We start from the raw sequence: 16387 nt of genomic DNA, 5'->3' as shown, positions 1-16387 counted from the left end.
GATTGAAACATTTAGAGAATTTTTAAATGTACCTACCCTACCCAAATGTGACCACAGAGAAAAATTAAAAAATAAAATAAAATATTTTAGGGTGCTGTAAAATTATAATTTAATTCTTACTGTAATAGGATTTAAAATGCTGTAGTAGGCATTATATTTGAGAGATTGAATTTTTAAATGAACTACTAAACAACAAACTTTTAAGATTTTAACGCTTAAAATCTTTTTCCTTATTAATATATAATTTAAAATAAATCATATTATATTTTAACTGTTTGCAATTAAATCTAGTATAATATCTACAAAACAAAACGATGAGCAAGTGGGTAATGCTCTTCTATATAATGGTTTTGAGTAGGTCATTGTAAATGATGCGTTAAATTTGTAATTAATAATTTATCATTGTAAAGTTTAAAGCTGGAAAAAATTTAAAGGGGGTTACTATGTACTTATATATAGTATAATGTATAATATAAATACTGGTGATTAATGCTTATGATAATTTTAACTTTATAATAACATTGTATAAAACTCTTATCAATTTTATTAATGCCAAGAAATCAAATTTAAATTAAATTCAAAATTTTCCAGAACTTAGTCTTTGGCATAATTTCTAATACACCATGCATATTAGGTAATCTTAAATCGTAACATAAAGAAGTAAATATATCTAACGACACTCTAGCCTCCTACTAAATTCCATTATCTAAAATCTATCTAATATAGGTAAAAATTTAAAGAAACTCTCAAAGACAACTTAAGCGAAATTAATATAATGATCTAATGCACATACGTAAAATTAAAAATATAAATAAATAAATAAAATAATTTATATCATATTTAAGTGTCATCAGCGAGTGGCTTCTTTTTTAAAATTGTTTTTATTCATTTTTATCTGTAATTATTATGCTTATTAGGTATTCGTTTAAGATTGCATTAAAAAAACAGAGGATCCAGTAAAATTTGAAAAACTGTGATGAAAACCACTCTGCAATTTATAAAGGATGCTAAATCTTCAAAAATTAAGCCATACTAAATCTAGAACTAGAACAACAGAAAGAGTAATTAAAAACATCCAAACATAATATGCTCTACCACTTGCACCTCATAAGAGTGGGCATAAAGCACCCAGTTCAAACCCAAACCCAAAAGAAAAACGTTCATACGCCGAAATCATAGCATAAATATTACCACCCGATCGATCTCTGGTCAATAATCATCACCACTTTCCTTAATGAATTACAAATTAATCTTAAACCCTCTTCTTGTTGTTCTAACTTCACTAATATTCAAAATTCCACTCCACATTATTACGACTCCTTAAATTTGTGATTGTTTACTAATAACTAAGTATCATTTTTTTTTGATTGTACATACTCAAAAGTACTCTATATGTAAAAATGTATTTATAATCATCACGTTAAAATCCGTTATAACTATTCTAAACTTCACAATATCAGTAGAAATAGATAGAATAATGCCTTATTTAATTAAATAAATAAAAAAAAAAAATGTGTTCGTTTAGTATGTGATCTACCAAGACAAATAAGACGATTATTTATATTATGTATGGACAACGTGCGGGTTTCGAACAGACTAGATACATTTTTATAATTTTTTTAAGAATGTATAAAATTAATTGTTTTTTTTTTTTAAACAAATAAAGTTTTTTTTATAATAAATATTAAATAATTTTATGATATTTTTTGAATAATTTTTACGTATTTCTGTACCATATATCTAATATTCCAATACATTTTTTTTATTTTTTTTTTACTTACTGAAATTGTCATTATTTAATGTAATTCTGCATTATTTTATATTTGTATTGCTAATTAAATTAATAATAATAAAATAATATAATTTTATGATTTTTAATTTGACTAAACTAATAAATCCAATACGGCAGATCACGCGGTCTGATAAGTCACATACTAGATGAATACCGCTTATTATGCCTCAATAGCTATAAATATATGTATATTTATTAAATTTAAGTTTTTTTTTAAATTTATTTAATACGAAATATACAACTATACAATTCAGCATAACAAGTATTAGTAATGAGGAGGTTTACATAACATGAAAAATATGGGACGATGTAGGAGGGTTTCCAATGGAGCTACCTACTTAAACGAATGGATGAGGTCTGTAACCCATTTTCGTTTGAATTTTCGTGGGGGGTTTTCTGGGATGTGATGTGTTGCAAGAATGCAAGATAACTAATGTTGAGGTTACAATGGGAGCTAAATTTTTTGTGAAGTTTTTGGTAAGCGATTTTAGTGACTATTGGTTTACGTAGTTTATTTTCAGGTCTGAGTGTAGGGTTTTGTTACTAACATACATGGGGATTTTGTAATAGTGCGAAGGCAAATGGATTGGAATGATTGAATTTTTGGTATGTATATATATATATACGTACCTTTCATAAACCCGGGCCGCAATTCGTACGTACCTCTCATAAACCCGGGCCGCAACTCGTACATTATTTAGGGTTTGGGCCGCAACTCACCAACACTGATTTAGAGTTACCCAGGGGCCACCACGAGGAGGTGGTTTTTCCCAAATGATCCCCAAAAAATTGTTAGAAATAATTTCCGGATTAAAGTTAAAACAATTTAATTTCAATTAAATTAAGTCAATAAAATTATAATTACATTTGTGTAACATTATATATATATATATATATATATATATATGTATAGTAAATAAATTATTTCTGACAGTTCTATACTTCTATAATTAATTATTGATTATTATTTTGAATATTGCTGTATACTTTTAAAAAAAAATGTCATTTTCGAAATTATTTTATTTTTGTATTCGTCTATTGCGTTATTTTGTTGTTCTGGATATACTTTCACTAAAATTGGACCATATTGTTGGGGAAACACGGCAAACACGCTGTTTTCAGATATAGTTGTCAGTTAAATAATCAGCATAATATTATACTTATAGTATGCTAACCTTTCTGGTATTATAGACATAAAATCTTCGAAAAATGAACCTAAAACTTCTTGAGGATCTAAAAATGTTAATCCTAATGAAGTCCATATTAGCCATCCGTTTTCTTTATATTCAGCACTAAGTCCTAACTTTTGAATTTTACGATACCACGCTTGTGTTAAATGAAAACGGCAGCCAATAAGGTTAGTTGAAGGCCAAATAGTTAATTAAGCATTATGAATATTTATTTCGAAATTGACTGTTACATTTTTTGGATCAAAAGTCACATTTTTTTCATAGCATTTATTTTGAATACATTTAAAAGCTTGTGTATAAATTTCAGAGTTCTTAATAAACAAAAAAAAACGAGAGATATGTAAAAAATATTCTTTAAGTCGTGAATGGTAAATAAAAGGGTAAAATATTTTGGACAATATTTAAACGGTCCGCTGACAAAAATTGTAAGTGATTCGCATAGAAAATTTAAATTTAAGCCATTTAAGGTCAATGTGTCAGTGTTATCTATTGCAGTATGTAACTAATTAAATGATGAATGATTAATTGGAAATGAATGCTATTGTGCTCGATATATACATTGACAAATAGCTGAAATATCATTGACCGTAAGGTTTGAAGCATTATTATTCGATTGAACTTCATTCAAAATTACCTATTTTTTGAGGTCTTTCACTTATATCATTTACTGATTTTCGCTTATAAGCAGTCGCCACTATTTGCCTATCGATATTAGGACATAGCCTTGCATATGTGATCTACAATACAAGTAATTAGTACCGAATTAGTTTTAAAATATTGAAGACAAATTAAAATTAATATATTTTTTAACACACCTGTTGTACTGATCAAAACATTGTCGTTATCAACATGAACAGTTGTGGTACAAGTTTTGATGAAACAGCGATATTGAGAAATATTTGTTTGGACCGACTTTTACGAAAAATTAAATTTGAACCCATCAATCACAATCATTTTTTCACCACGTTTACTGGTAATGAATTCCAATGCGAAAAATGTACTTAAAATGTATTTTTTTACTAGACATAAAAGACCACGGCAGCTCTGGCCATTGGTCAATTTAAAATTTATTTGTTTAAAAATTTTTTATTTAATAAATACGTAATTATTCACGATGCACGTGGACGCGGCTGTTATGCTGTAATATTATGCGGCTAATACTAGTAATTTTATCGTTGTTGCCACTTCAGTACTCACAGATCCGGTCACAAAACTCCGATTGGCGATCACTATCGATAAATCTACACGTGATATAGGTTAAATCGATTTATATTTATTTATAATATGTAGGTATTTCCACGTTTAAAATCAATTATCTCTTTATGATATCTTCAATAGTTTATCGATATAGCTACATCGATGGTCGATAGCACTACAGACAGGCTAAGGGGTTCTCAAACTACAAGTCAATAATATAGGTAGAAATAGATTTGGTGTAAATAAAAATCGAACCTTTTTCGTTTCGGCGGAAACGAAAATCGAGTTTTTTGGCGAAAACGATGACCGCCCCATAATACTTGTGTATATTAGTATCCTATTGTTATACGAATGACGCAATGAATTGGCTTTGAGCAATTTTACTGACCAATATTAGTGATTCAAATATAATATATATATATAGAAGTAGAAGGGTTTTTACAAACAACAATTTCAATATTAAATTATCAGCGGAATAAAGACCAGTTTAAATATGTTGACAAAAGATATTATATAAATAAAATGCTTATACTTTAAAAGAGACCTTAAATATAGTATCTTTCATTGTATAGTTTTTGGATTTCACCAGCTAATAGAGGCACTAGAAGAGATTAATAACGGACGAAAAATACGTGGTATGGTGGTATTTTAAAGTAGGTCACTTCAATCCCTCCAGGCTGCTGTAAATAAAGATCAGCCCCAAAACCAAAGTAATTTATATACAGTTAAATATGGTTATTCTTCATTTCATTTCAAGTCACTGTGTTACTATTTCCCACCCTACTACGGTGATATTGTCTTATAATAAACCGGAAAATAATAAGTGAAGTACCGCAATCTTCATATCGAAACAACAATATAATATAATAGCCTTATACAAGGCTACTACACCTTGGCTTCTACTTACCTATTACAAGGAAATTATACCTAAGTATTATGTAGTAATATAATGTATAATATTGGAAGTGGATGCAAAAGTTAATACGAGGAAATTAGATACAGTTATCCAAATATGACCGAAAGATTTACGTAATTTGAACATTTATAAATTATAATAACAGTGAAGTTTTTCACAGTTTTTCACAGTAGTTCATTTTAGTGTGTACATCTGTTGTAAAAACAATAATAAATTGATCCACGTGTGTTAAATTCTTAATCATCAAGCTTTTTTATAACTAACATCATCAAATTTTTAATTAGAATTCCAACGGTATATTAATAACCTAACCAACGATATTAATATAATGTAATTAAATTTTGATTTTTAGAACGTAATAATTGTCAATATTGTGGGTATTACACAAGGTGATTGATTTAATAGCAAATAGTCAGTTTCTCGAAAAGAATGAAAAAGTTAAAAAAAAAAAAATTATAGTAGGTATATTATAGCAAGAAAAATTGTAATAAAAGAATTATAAATTCTATCATATAAATATATAATATTAATAAAGTATATAGTTTATATAGTTATTATTGATATATAAATATGTATAAGTTTAATTAATTTTATAGAATTATGAAATAACCAAGTTTTTTATGACTAGGTTGAGTAAATTATATTCACCAACCTAATATAAATATTTCTTAATAAGTAAATATTTATAAATATTGTTTGATACATTTATAACAGCATAAAGAAGTATAGGTAAAATAATATATGTATAAATTATTATATACTGCTATAGTACCATACTACCATGAGAGATTTGGCATGGGTTCCCTGCAAAGCTACTTAGCACTGTAGTTTATTTTTTATTTTTTTTTGTTTGTTCTATTGTGTTCTAAAATCCTTAATATTTCTTAAAAATGTTAGTAAATCAGAAATGATGTTCACTATTATGTATTCAATTTAAAATACTAAAAATATATTTTGGTTATTATGAGATAAGTAATAATATAAACATAAGACATATTATATATGTAGAAATACGTGTGCGTCAAATATGAATCTATATTTAAGAAAAAATAAATACTATTGATCGAAAATATACTAGCTAGGTATATCAAAGAATCCATATAAGATATAACATAATATAATATGTCGCTGGCTTAGAAATACAAAATAATACAACAGCCATTATACACAACTAAAATCCAATTTGATACCTATTGAGAGTAAGATTTTAATGTTAGTGAAATATTTTTAATATTTTATTAAAATTTAAAATATAAGTAATGACTGTGCGCGCCACATAGACACACATCGGAGCTGTGGCAGGTATATAAACATTTAAATTCCAAGTGTCACAGAAAATGTGAAATTATATAAAAGCATAGTACATTCTATTGTTTTAAATTGTAAATAGTAAAATAATAATGTGTTTGAACAAATAAGTGAAACAGTTTAAACTGCATAATATTATAGTGAATCACCTCGAACCCTAATATAAAAATGGAGAGCTAAAAGGCATATTTTCAATTTTTTTTTCTTTTTAAACCAGTGTTTAGATTAAACCTATTTTATATACTATAATCTTATCCAATTATTTTTACAAATTAATTTTTTTCTTATTAGATCTAAGTAGTATTTTTATAATCTTAATCACGGACAATATTCAACTCACTATTTTAATATATTTAAGTCCTAAATCAGTAAAATTGAGAAGGAAAATGTGCGTAATTAAACGGGAACCAATTCGAAACGTAGGGTTGAAGCTCGGGAACCAATTTGGTACCAGCCACTCTTTGAATGTAGTGTGGACCTTCATTTTAAGTCGGTCACTTGAGTGGATGCCCTGTCGTTTTAAAATTGAAAGTGACAATAAATCATAATACTCAACAATTTATTCAGAGCGATGATCATTTATTAACTAGTAAATAAATCATACTTTAAAAGCTGACAAAAACAAAAATTGTGAGTTGTGAGGTTGTGACTAACGGGTTTCCAGAATATTTTCAGTAGTTCATAAATTAACTTTTAAGCACATATGTGATAATCGAAATTTCAAAATTAATTTGTAAAAAAATATACTGAGACAAAATCGTTTCAGTTAATTAAAATATATATTATTTTTGTTTATAAAAATATACTTACTGGGTAATTATTAACTGTTTATAATAAAATTATTTTGATCTAATACCAAAATGTAGGTTTTATTTTTTATTTTTTTACTTTCGTTTAAGACTAATTGACATTTAAGAATAGTGAAAATAGTATAAAAGTAATTAGCAAACATTTATTTAATATTTTTCAGTTGTAATATTGGATAAACTCGATGTATATATAATATTTAATACGTTTTAAGGAACAAAACATGAGTTAATGATTGTATTAATTGAAGAATAGATATCAAAATATTATTATGACGAAACAATATATTTCTAGATTCGTTAAAAATAAAAATAAAACGTAGTATATTATTATAATAAAAAGCTATATTAAATTATTATATACTAATTATTACGAATAACAGATTACAAAATATAATAATTGTAAGAAATTTAAACACAAGTTTTGTAGGAAATAAAAAAAATAATAATGTTTAGTGTTACTTTTGGGCTACTTTTCTCAAGCAATTCACTGTCAATACTATATATTTTCTCTCATATGATTTTGTAAATTATTTTTTACAGATTGTATATTTTCTAATAAATGTTAAAAAAAAAAAAATTATAATGAACTGCTAATTTCATCACTCTACTCAATTGACCACTTAAAACAATTTTAAATCTTAATTACATGACTTCAAATATTTCATATTTTCTAGAATATCTATAGTTCATTAGGTATTCCATGTTTTTTTTACAGCGTATTATCAAAAAGTAATTTTATAATAAATGCGTTAAATTTTAATTTTTAATATGCGATTTTTCATCCAAATACACAGTCTCTTAGCCTCGTGTAATTAATATTTTATTGGTGTAATTGCGATTTTTTTTAGGAAGGAAGGAAGTAACGGAAAGAATTATTTAATTAAAAATGGATGGTTTTATTAAATAATAATCTTTAAAATAAAACTCTTTTACCGAGTTATATTTTATTCTGGATAAAGAAAGACCCGTTGTAAATACCACTATATTATACCTATCTATATTTCTTTGATCAATACTTCTTATTGAAAGAGCTACTTGACTATAGGTGGTTTTGAGTAAAATCTTAAACGGTAGGTACATGACTTAATATTTGAAAAATTCGATCGACGCTAGTAGAAAAGTTTGCTAGTCACCCTAATTGCTACTTTGGAATATATAGCTAAACTATGTCTGCTTCATTTATTACCCGTAACACTTATTTATTATAACTATAAAGTATAAACTGCCCATCGTATTTTTTTCCCATAAAAACTTAAGTATAATATAATCAAATTACATTATTCGTTTCAGTTTATTTTTTGACGGTAATAAAAACCCACTTCAATATTTAGCATTTTAAGTATATACAATTGGGACGAAAACTTTATTTGTATCAACTTTACTTATTAATATTATTAATAAGTATAATAAAACCTGAGAGATATTTAAACAATCAAATATTTACTAAATTCAACGAAAACTGCTACCTAACCAAATTAAATCATAAAATAACGCACAACTACACTGGCGAATTTCGGTAAAGATATGTATTAAACTGTACCGGAATTGTAAAGAATAATATGTGTGCGTTGTGTAAAACGTATGAACGTCAATACAGTTTATCAGTTTATACAATATAATATTATTTAAAACAAATTTAAAATTGTATTTTATTTACATTATAGGCACATGTCGAAAAATAATATTGTTTGAAAACATTTCGGCGGAACTTTGAACCCTTAAGTCCCCATGTATACGTGCCTTTACCATATTTGATATTTAGGTATTGACTTGAGTTGTAATATCCAAATCTGAACAAATCTTATTGTAACAGGTACCTACAACTGTACTCGGAAATAACCTTTTGTCCGTATGCGAGTTTTGACAGTTGTACTGCAATAATATAATTATAGGCATAACCACATAATGGGCGGTACCATCGTCCTTTACCGAATGGAAAATGTAATAAATTTTCGTTGCACGTATATTATAACATAATATGAATATTGCGTTTACGTTATGTGCCAATAATAATATGATTTTGTATGCATCACAAATAGAACAACCATTGGCTATTTACTCAATGGAGATAGATATATATTATATAATATATATAGTATAGTTTTGGATAAAAATTACGAATATGATTATATGTCAGTAATATTTGAAAATATTTCATTTCACGTATATTTACATAATAATGTATTAAGGTACGCGACTCTCTCACTCACTCTCTCTCTCTCTCTCATCTCTCACTGACTACTGTGCAGCCGCCGGTAAGTGGAAAACGCGACTACGAATAACATTATGCCGCAATCGCTCGGTGAATAGTTCGTTGCTTTAAGTCTTGCAACCTCCTTTATTTATTCAGTATAATAGCTATTCCTAGTTTTATTCAATAATTTTTATGGTCAAAATTAGTGGGGTCAAATAAAATATTATCGCTAAAATTGTACATATAGCTTATTAATCCGAATTTCACTTTATTTTATACTATTTCGTTTAATCCGAACATTTTAGATTTGTAAGTATAGAATAAACTTATTTAAAATGTTCTCTTATAAATTCGATCATTTAAAACTCTGTATTTATTTATTTTTATTAGTTGACGATGTAAAACACTGTGTTAATTAGTCATTTTTTTTTTCAAATAACTTAAAACAACTATCACCACTGTTTATTGTGTAGTATTCGCATATAATATATCGTTGTGTCACAGAACTTTTTTTTAGTCGGTGACTCGAGCGTGAAAAACGCGCGACAAGCACAAAAAACGATGTGACGCCTCGATTCTTAAAATTCTAAAAATAACTTGAATAAACACAGATTTTGAAGATAGAAAAAATGTTAAAAAATCTTCTTTGGTCCATAACAATAAGTACCTACGTGTATAATACTAGTGACCTCATCCATTTCAAAAACTCACTGTATATATGTATATAGTGTACCTGTATGTCACTTATACACAGTGAAATCACTCATTTCATGAACTGGATATCCAAATAGTGAAGTTTGCCCAGATCGTGAATTTTGACGAAAATACATTATATGGACATCCGTTTCATGAAATGGACAATACCTACCTATACTGTGTACTTTGTGTAATTATTATGAAACAAGATTGTTATGTTATTTTGCAATAAACAATTATATTGTTTATTATTAAGCTATTTAACTATATTTTTTTATATTGTTCTATGTACAAAAATATTAACAAGATAATTAATTTATTGCCTTAAATAATAAATATTGAACTTACTATAGGTACCTATACTCTTTTCTTCCTTATTATTTATTTTTACATATCGATTGATTATTACATCGACTGTTTCATATCATATTATTTTTAAAATAAACACACCTACTTGATTGGCAAGGAGTTTTTGCCTTTTACGAACAAGATGAAAATTCCTTGCCCTCTTGAAATATTTTTAATCATTTCTCACACCAAAAACTCAACATGTTTTTCAACTTGAACAGAAGTGAGAAATTGAGTTGTTTTTCAAACATTCACTACAGAAGACAGAACCATCCTTTAAGTAAACCATATTTCGTTCCAAGTTTATGCAATCCTTTTTTAAATATTTTGTTTTAAGTCAATCAATTAATTATTTTGTTAATATTTTTGTTCATAAAACAATAAGGAAAATATAGTTTAGTTTAGTAAATTATAATATTATGATATAATGTAATTATTTATTTGCAAAATAACATAAAAAACTTGTTTCATAATAATCACACAAAGTACACAATATAGATAAGTATTGTCCATTTCATGAAATTGATGTCCGTTTCATGAAATGGATGTCCCCATATAATGTATTTTTGTCAAAATGCACAATCTGGACGAATTTCTCAATCTGGATATCCGGTTCACGAAATGAGTGATTTCATTATGTGGATGTGACATAGGTATGAAATCGTACATAATTGTGTGGTCAGTTTGAACTGTCACATCTTTGCTTTTAAATAGTTTTTAAGGCAAATTATGTACGTGTAATTAGTTACCTCGGTGCTGGTAATACGATTTTGTGACTGAAATTGAAGTTAAAAAGAATTTATCACCTTGACAGAGTGTATCAGTTTTTAATTAGATCATAACGGTTTGTAGATTTTGCTATAGAAACAATACGTCTTGTTCATAACGAGTGGTTGTGAAATGGTAAATGGTTCCTTATGTATAATTATGTTTATAGTTATGTGTGTGTGTGTGTTCAGTTATTAAAAAATAATAGTTAATAAACAATTAAAGTGATAAAACACGGTTTGTCATACAAAAACTGTAATTTTATAATATAACTAGGTTTTTTTTTCGTGTAGTATCGCGTTGTGAAGTCATTAAATGTGACACTATTAGTACGGGAGAGCGTTCTGAAAATTTTATGCGAAACAAAAATTGCCATGTACGCGCGTGCGCATACACAAGTTCCTGCTGCAGCCATCGTGGTGCTTTGGTAATGATTCATTACAAAGGAAATACATATAAGGCACTTCGTATAATATAAGTATATTGAAATATCTTCGTGTTTTCAAGGAATTTTCCAAAAACTTAAATCCACTGTAAAATACGATTCAAACACAAGCCTCGGTTGGTGGATGGAATTTTATCGGCTCGTTGCACACCTCTCTACCTCTCTACTCCGTCCACACGCAGAATAATATGTGTATCATATTATTACACTTCGTACACACTAATACACCTCGAGCAAGAAGACCACGAGCCCGCACTTATCGTTGTCAATCACTTAAAACCATTCTTCTTAAAATACTTTTGAAATTTATTTCAGATATTAATTTAAATAGATATAGGCACTTGGATGAACAGTTGTTTGGATATACCCTTTAAATGAAAATGAGAACCTAATAATACGAGTATAAAAACGTTAAAAAAAATATTTCAAATTACCTGTCCGTGACAATTCTTTAATATACCAGTGTATTATAATTGGTCTTTCAATAATATAATTGTTTATATTTTTTGTCTGATGTCACGGACATCGTTTGAAAGAATGTTCTTCAATATTCACTATCCATTATTGATGGAGGTGTATGATAGATTATTTGGTTTGGTTGGAACTAAGAGGTCGCAAATAAAAAAAAAACTTGTAAGAAAATGGGAAGTCAGCACTACTGTTGAAAAAATAATATATATATATATATCTTTTTTCGTAATTTATTGAAAATGTAATAACCGTTAATATTTGAAATATTCATCGAATGAAGTATTTAAAATATTCACATAACCAAGAACACATACATATAGACTCATATTGCATACACGCATACTATAATTTTAAAATATATTTAAGAGATTATTGAGGTATTCAAAGAAATTTGAAATATTTGATTGTTTAAGTTTTTTATTTGATTTATAATACAATTTTTGTTTCGAGGTCAAAATGCTTGAAAATGTGATAGAAAAATATCTTTACATATGCGCACTATCTATATATCATTATTTCATTATTTTATAGCCAAATAAAATTTTTTGTTAAAATAAGATGATCAAAAAATAAATTTTATTTATTTCTAAGTATTTATATTTTATATAGTTTTTTCTGAACGTAAGTCTTCAAATGTAGGTACGTAATTGAAATTTTAAAATACGGAAATTCGTGTTTAAATACTTTAAAAGTACTTATGCCCCGCTAGAATACGCCGCGTAGAACACGCTGAAGATTTCTTGCAGATTAATTTCACGAATCACAACTTATAATTAGTTTAGAGTGCAGCACTAACACCCGTCTGTGTTTTATGGGGAGAAAGTACACATCAAAAAGACGTCATTAAATTGTGGCAGTCCTATACTCGACACCCGATAAATAATACCTAACCGTGGAGACTTACACAAATATACATCATGCTATGGCCCTTGACGCCCATGATATTATAATATTATACATAAACACTCGATCTGTAACATTATTACCTACTGCGATGATGATGCTATTGTACAGTGACTCGTATTTAGGCCAACGTTAATTTAATTAAAAGAACACGGACTCCATGGTAACTACATATAGGTACAATGGTACGATGTAGGGAGAAATTATTTCTATTTATTCTAATCATTCCAAATGGAGTACCCTATCGTCTTCTGTCGTCACTTTGTTTTTATAGTAGAACATGAAACGATATTATAAGCATCAAATTAGTTTCAATGAGTAACGCGCGTACCTACCTACGAGGCTACGAGTCTATTTTAAGATACGTTTAAAAAAAATTAGTATCATGACCTTACGAGACTAAACGTAGATACTATTAGAATCACTAATTAATGATCATACTCGATAAATAAAAATTATTTAAAAATCATCTAGTTTTGGTGATGATTATTTAAAAATGTATATTTTTAATACCTACTTATCTACCTAAAAATAGGTGTAAAATAGTATAGAGTTTAATTAAAAATGGTAAAAAATACAGTAATGAGTCAAAAGTAAAATGGTAATAAGCTGTATATCTAGTTGCAAGTATAATATAATAATCAAGAAATAAAATTCATAGTCAAAAAGCGGCTAAGTGGATGTCATTCTGCTATACAGCAGGTTAGGTGTGTCATAGTAATGGATGGTATTATATTTGAATTAAATTATATAATATTATCATAGTATACGAAAAACGATTCTAAGTGGAGACGGTTTGTCATCCTAGGATATTTTAACTAAATAATCAGTACATTTCCAATTCGATAGATTTTAGCAGAATCTGAATTTTAAATAGTTAGAAAAAACGTGCTTATATATTTTTAATGTTTTCCAACTGCTATTATATAAACTTGTATGGAACCGTGTGTTAAATGTTCAAGCTCTTTGACAAAAAAAATACAATTTTATTGAAATTTATAGAATAAATAACTAAATAATTTAAAAGTCTATACATTTTACTTATTTAAATATTAATGAGTACCTATATAAATATTTTTACTCATTATATTTAAAATAAAATATAATATTCTTGCTAACACTTTTTAAGTACTTTTGAAAGGTTACGAATTACTCAAAAAGAAGTTAAAATATCTGCAAACAAAATTGATAGTCTTTGCTTCATTAATTTTTTTGGAATCCAATTAATTATACAAATAAGGTAAAATGTAAATACAGTTAAGTTTAATACGAGTTTATAACTAAAATTCATAAATGTAATTTAAAAAGATTAATATTTTTAATAATTTAATATTTTATGTGTGGATAATTGTTAAAAAACATATCAAGCTCGATAATGAATGTAATCAAACTCACATTCAATGCGTTTTTCTAATTTAAAGTTTGTTGAACCATACTAGAAAGAAACAGAAGACACTATGAAATTTTCTCCAGATGAGAAATAGAGAAAACATTCATCAAGTGCTTTCTAGCGTTATAAAAAAAGTTGAGGGACCTGACGTTAACATAGAATGTTGTTGATATAATAATGGAATTATTTTATACCAATTTAAAGAACAGAAAATGTTATTAAGCCCCGGTGTTCTATATTGAAAGGAACGAAACCTTTCTAGTTTCCTTTAACAAAAATAATATTACTACTTTGTACGGCTGATCAGATAAAGAAACGCCACAATTGTTTTTATATAAATCCATTATACTGAATATAATTTTTTGCGTTTATATCAAGAAAAAAAGTTCAATTTTTTTTTATGTTCATCCAATGGTTATTTTAATTATATTTTTGTATTAATTTCATAATAATTCTTTCATCCATAACTTTTTTCATAAATTAAATATATATTGATAACGAGTTATTGAATACAAATAATTATTAATTATTATTATACCTATACTAACAGGACTATCCAATATCCAAACAGTTCGGAAATTAGTTTTTTAAATGTATTGCAAAATATTATTTATGTTGATTTTTAGTACATATGTTACTAAATGTTCTCGTAATATCTTATAAAAAAATAGTTATAAAATATTAAGTTGTACAATTAAGTATCAAGTTTTTATTTATATATCGAATAAAAATATTTATAAGACGAGAAGAATACATGATTTTTAATACATATTTTAGATTTTAGATTCTTAGTTAAAGTAAGCAATATGCATGATGAGGTTAATTAAAAAAAAAAAATACTTTTTATAGTTTTTTTTATGAATATCTATTTTAAGTTAATACAGATGATCCTTACTCAAAAACAATGGTTTTGAACTAACTTTCTATAGAACGTGAAAAACATTAAAATGTGATGGACCAAGCAATATTGGCCTTTTCAAAATTAAAATTAAATACTTTAATATTCAAACAGTCGTGTTCGTTGATTTAAGTATAGTTAAATATTTTTTAAATATATTAGAAAAATGTAAATGAATTTAACAAATTAAACACTTCCCAAGTTCGATAGGTACCTACTTTGAAATAATCGATTTTATTTGTAAAAAAAAAAAAATAGTAAAAATTATTGGACGTTATTTAAAACAATACAACTATTCTGATAATCATTCGGTTGGATTGTAAATCATTAAATCACCATTGAGGTAATGTAAAATAATATATGCAATTGTTTAATTAATGTCTTACGAACAAGAAGGCTTTATGTGGAATTAGATTAAACCACATCAGATACATTTGCAAAATAAAATCAAATTCCTTAGACTTTGGTGCTTTAATTCATCCATTACATTATTTATAGTCGCTTTTAATGATATTAGTAACCAAATCAAATCAAGCATACGTACACATTTTCCATTGACAATTTAAATATATTTTCAAAATTAGTATATATATATATAGGTACCATGCTCTAAATACATTAAATATTTCTCAGTTATACTTAAATAAACTAAATGTAGTTCAACCAAACTTGAGTATATTTTGTCGTTAAATACGTTACATTTTTTTATCATAAAAAAAATCTAACCATCTAAAACTCATAATAATCGAATTATATATTGTGAGGTAGTTATTGATAAAAACTTCATATAAATATTTCACATTTTATTCAATAAGAAAAATATTACGAACGCTGCATTTATAAGTAATATTTAATAAAATTGTATAAATTTGACAAGAAAAAAGAATTACTATAGGTAGTATAATATAATAGAACTAAAACAATAAATGATTGACACGAATTTCCACCCTTTGTACTCAAAAAAAAAAAAAATAAAAAAAAATATATACTGTAAAATTTATTGAAAATAATTAATTATCCCTGACCAAAAAATTATTGAAAATTTTTCAAATTTCTCATGCT

This window comes from Diuraphis noxia, unplaced genomic scaffold (assembly GCF_037042655.1).
Source record: "Diuraphis noxia isolate RWA-SAM2 unplaced genomic scaffold, SU_Dnox_SAM2 contig0002, whole genome shotgun sequence".
Taxonomy (NCBI): Eukaryota; Metazoa; Arthropoda; class Insecta; order Hemiptera; family Aphididae; genus Diuraphis; species Diuraphis noxia.
The sequence above is the reverse complement of the archived record's forward strand: the minus strand, read 5'-3'. Positions refer to the sequence as shown.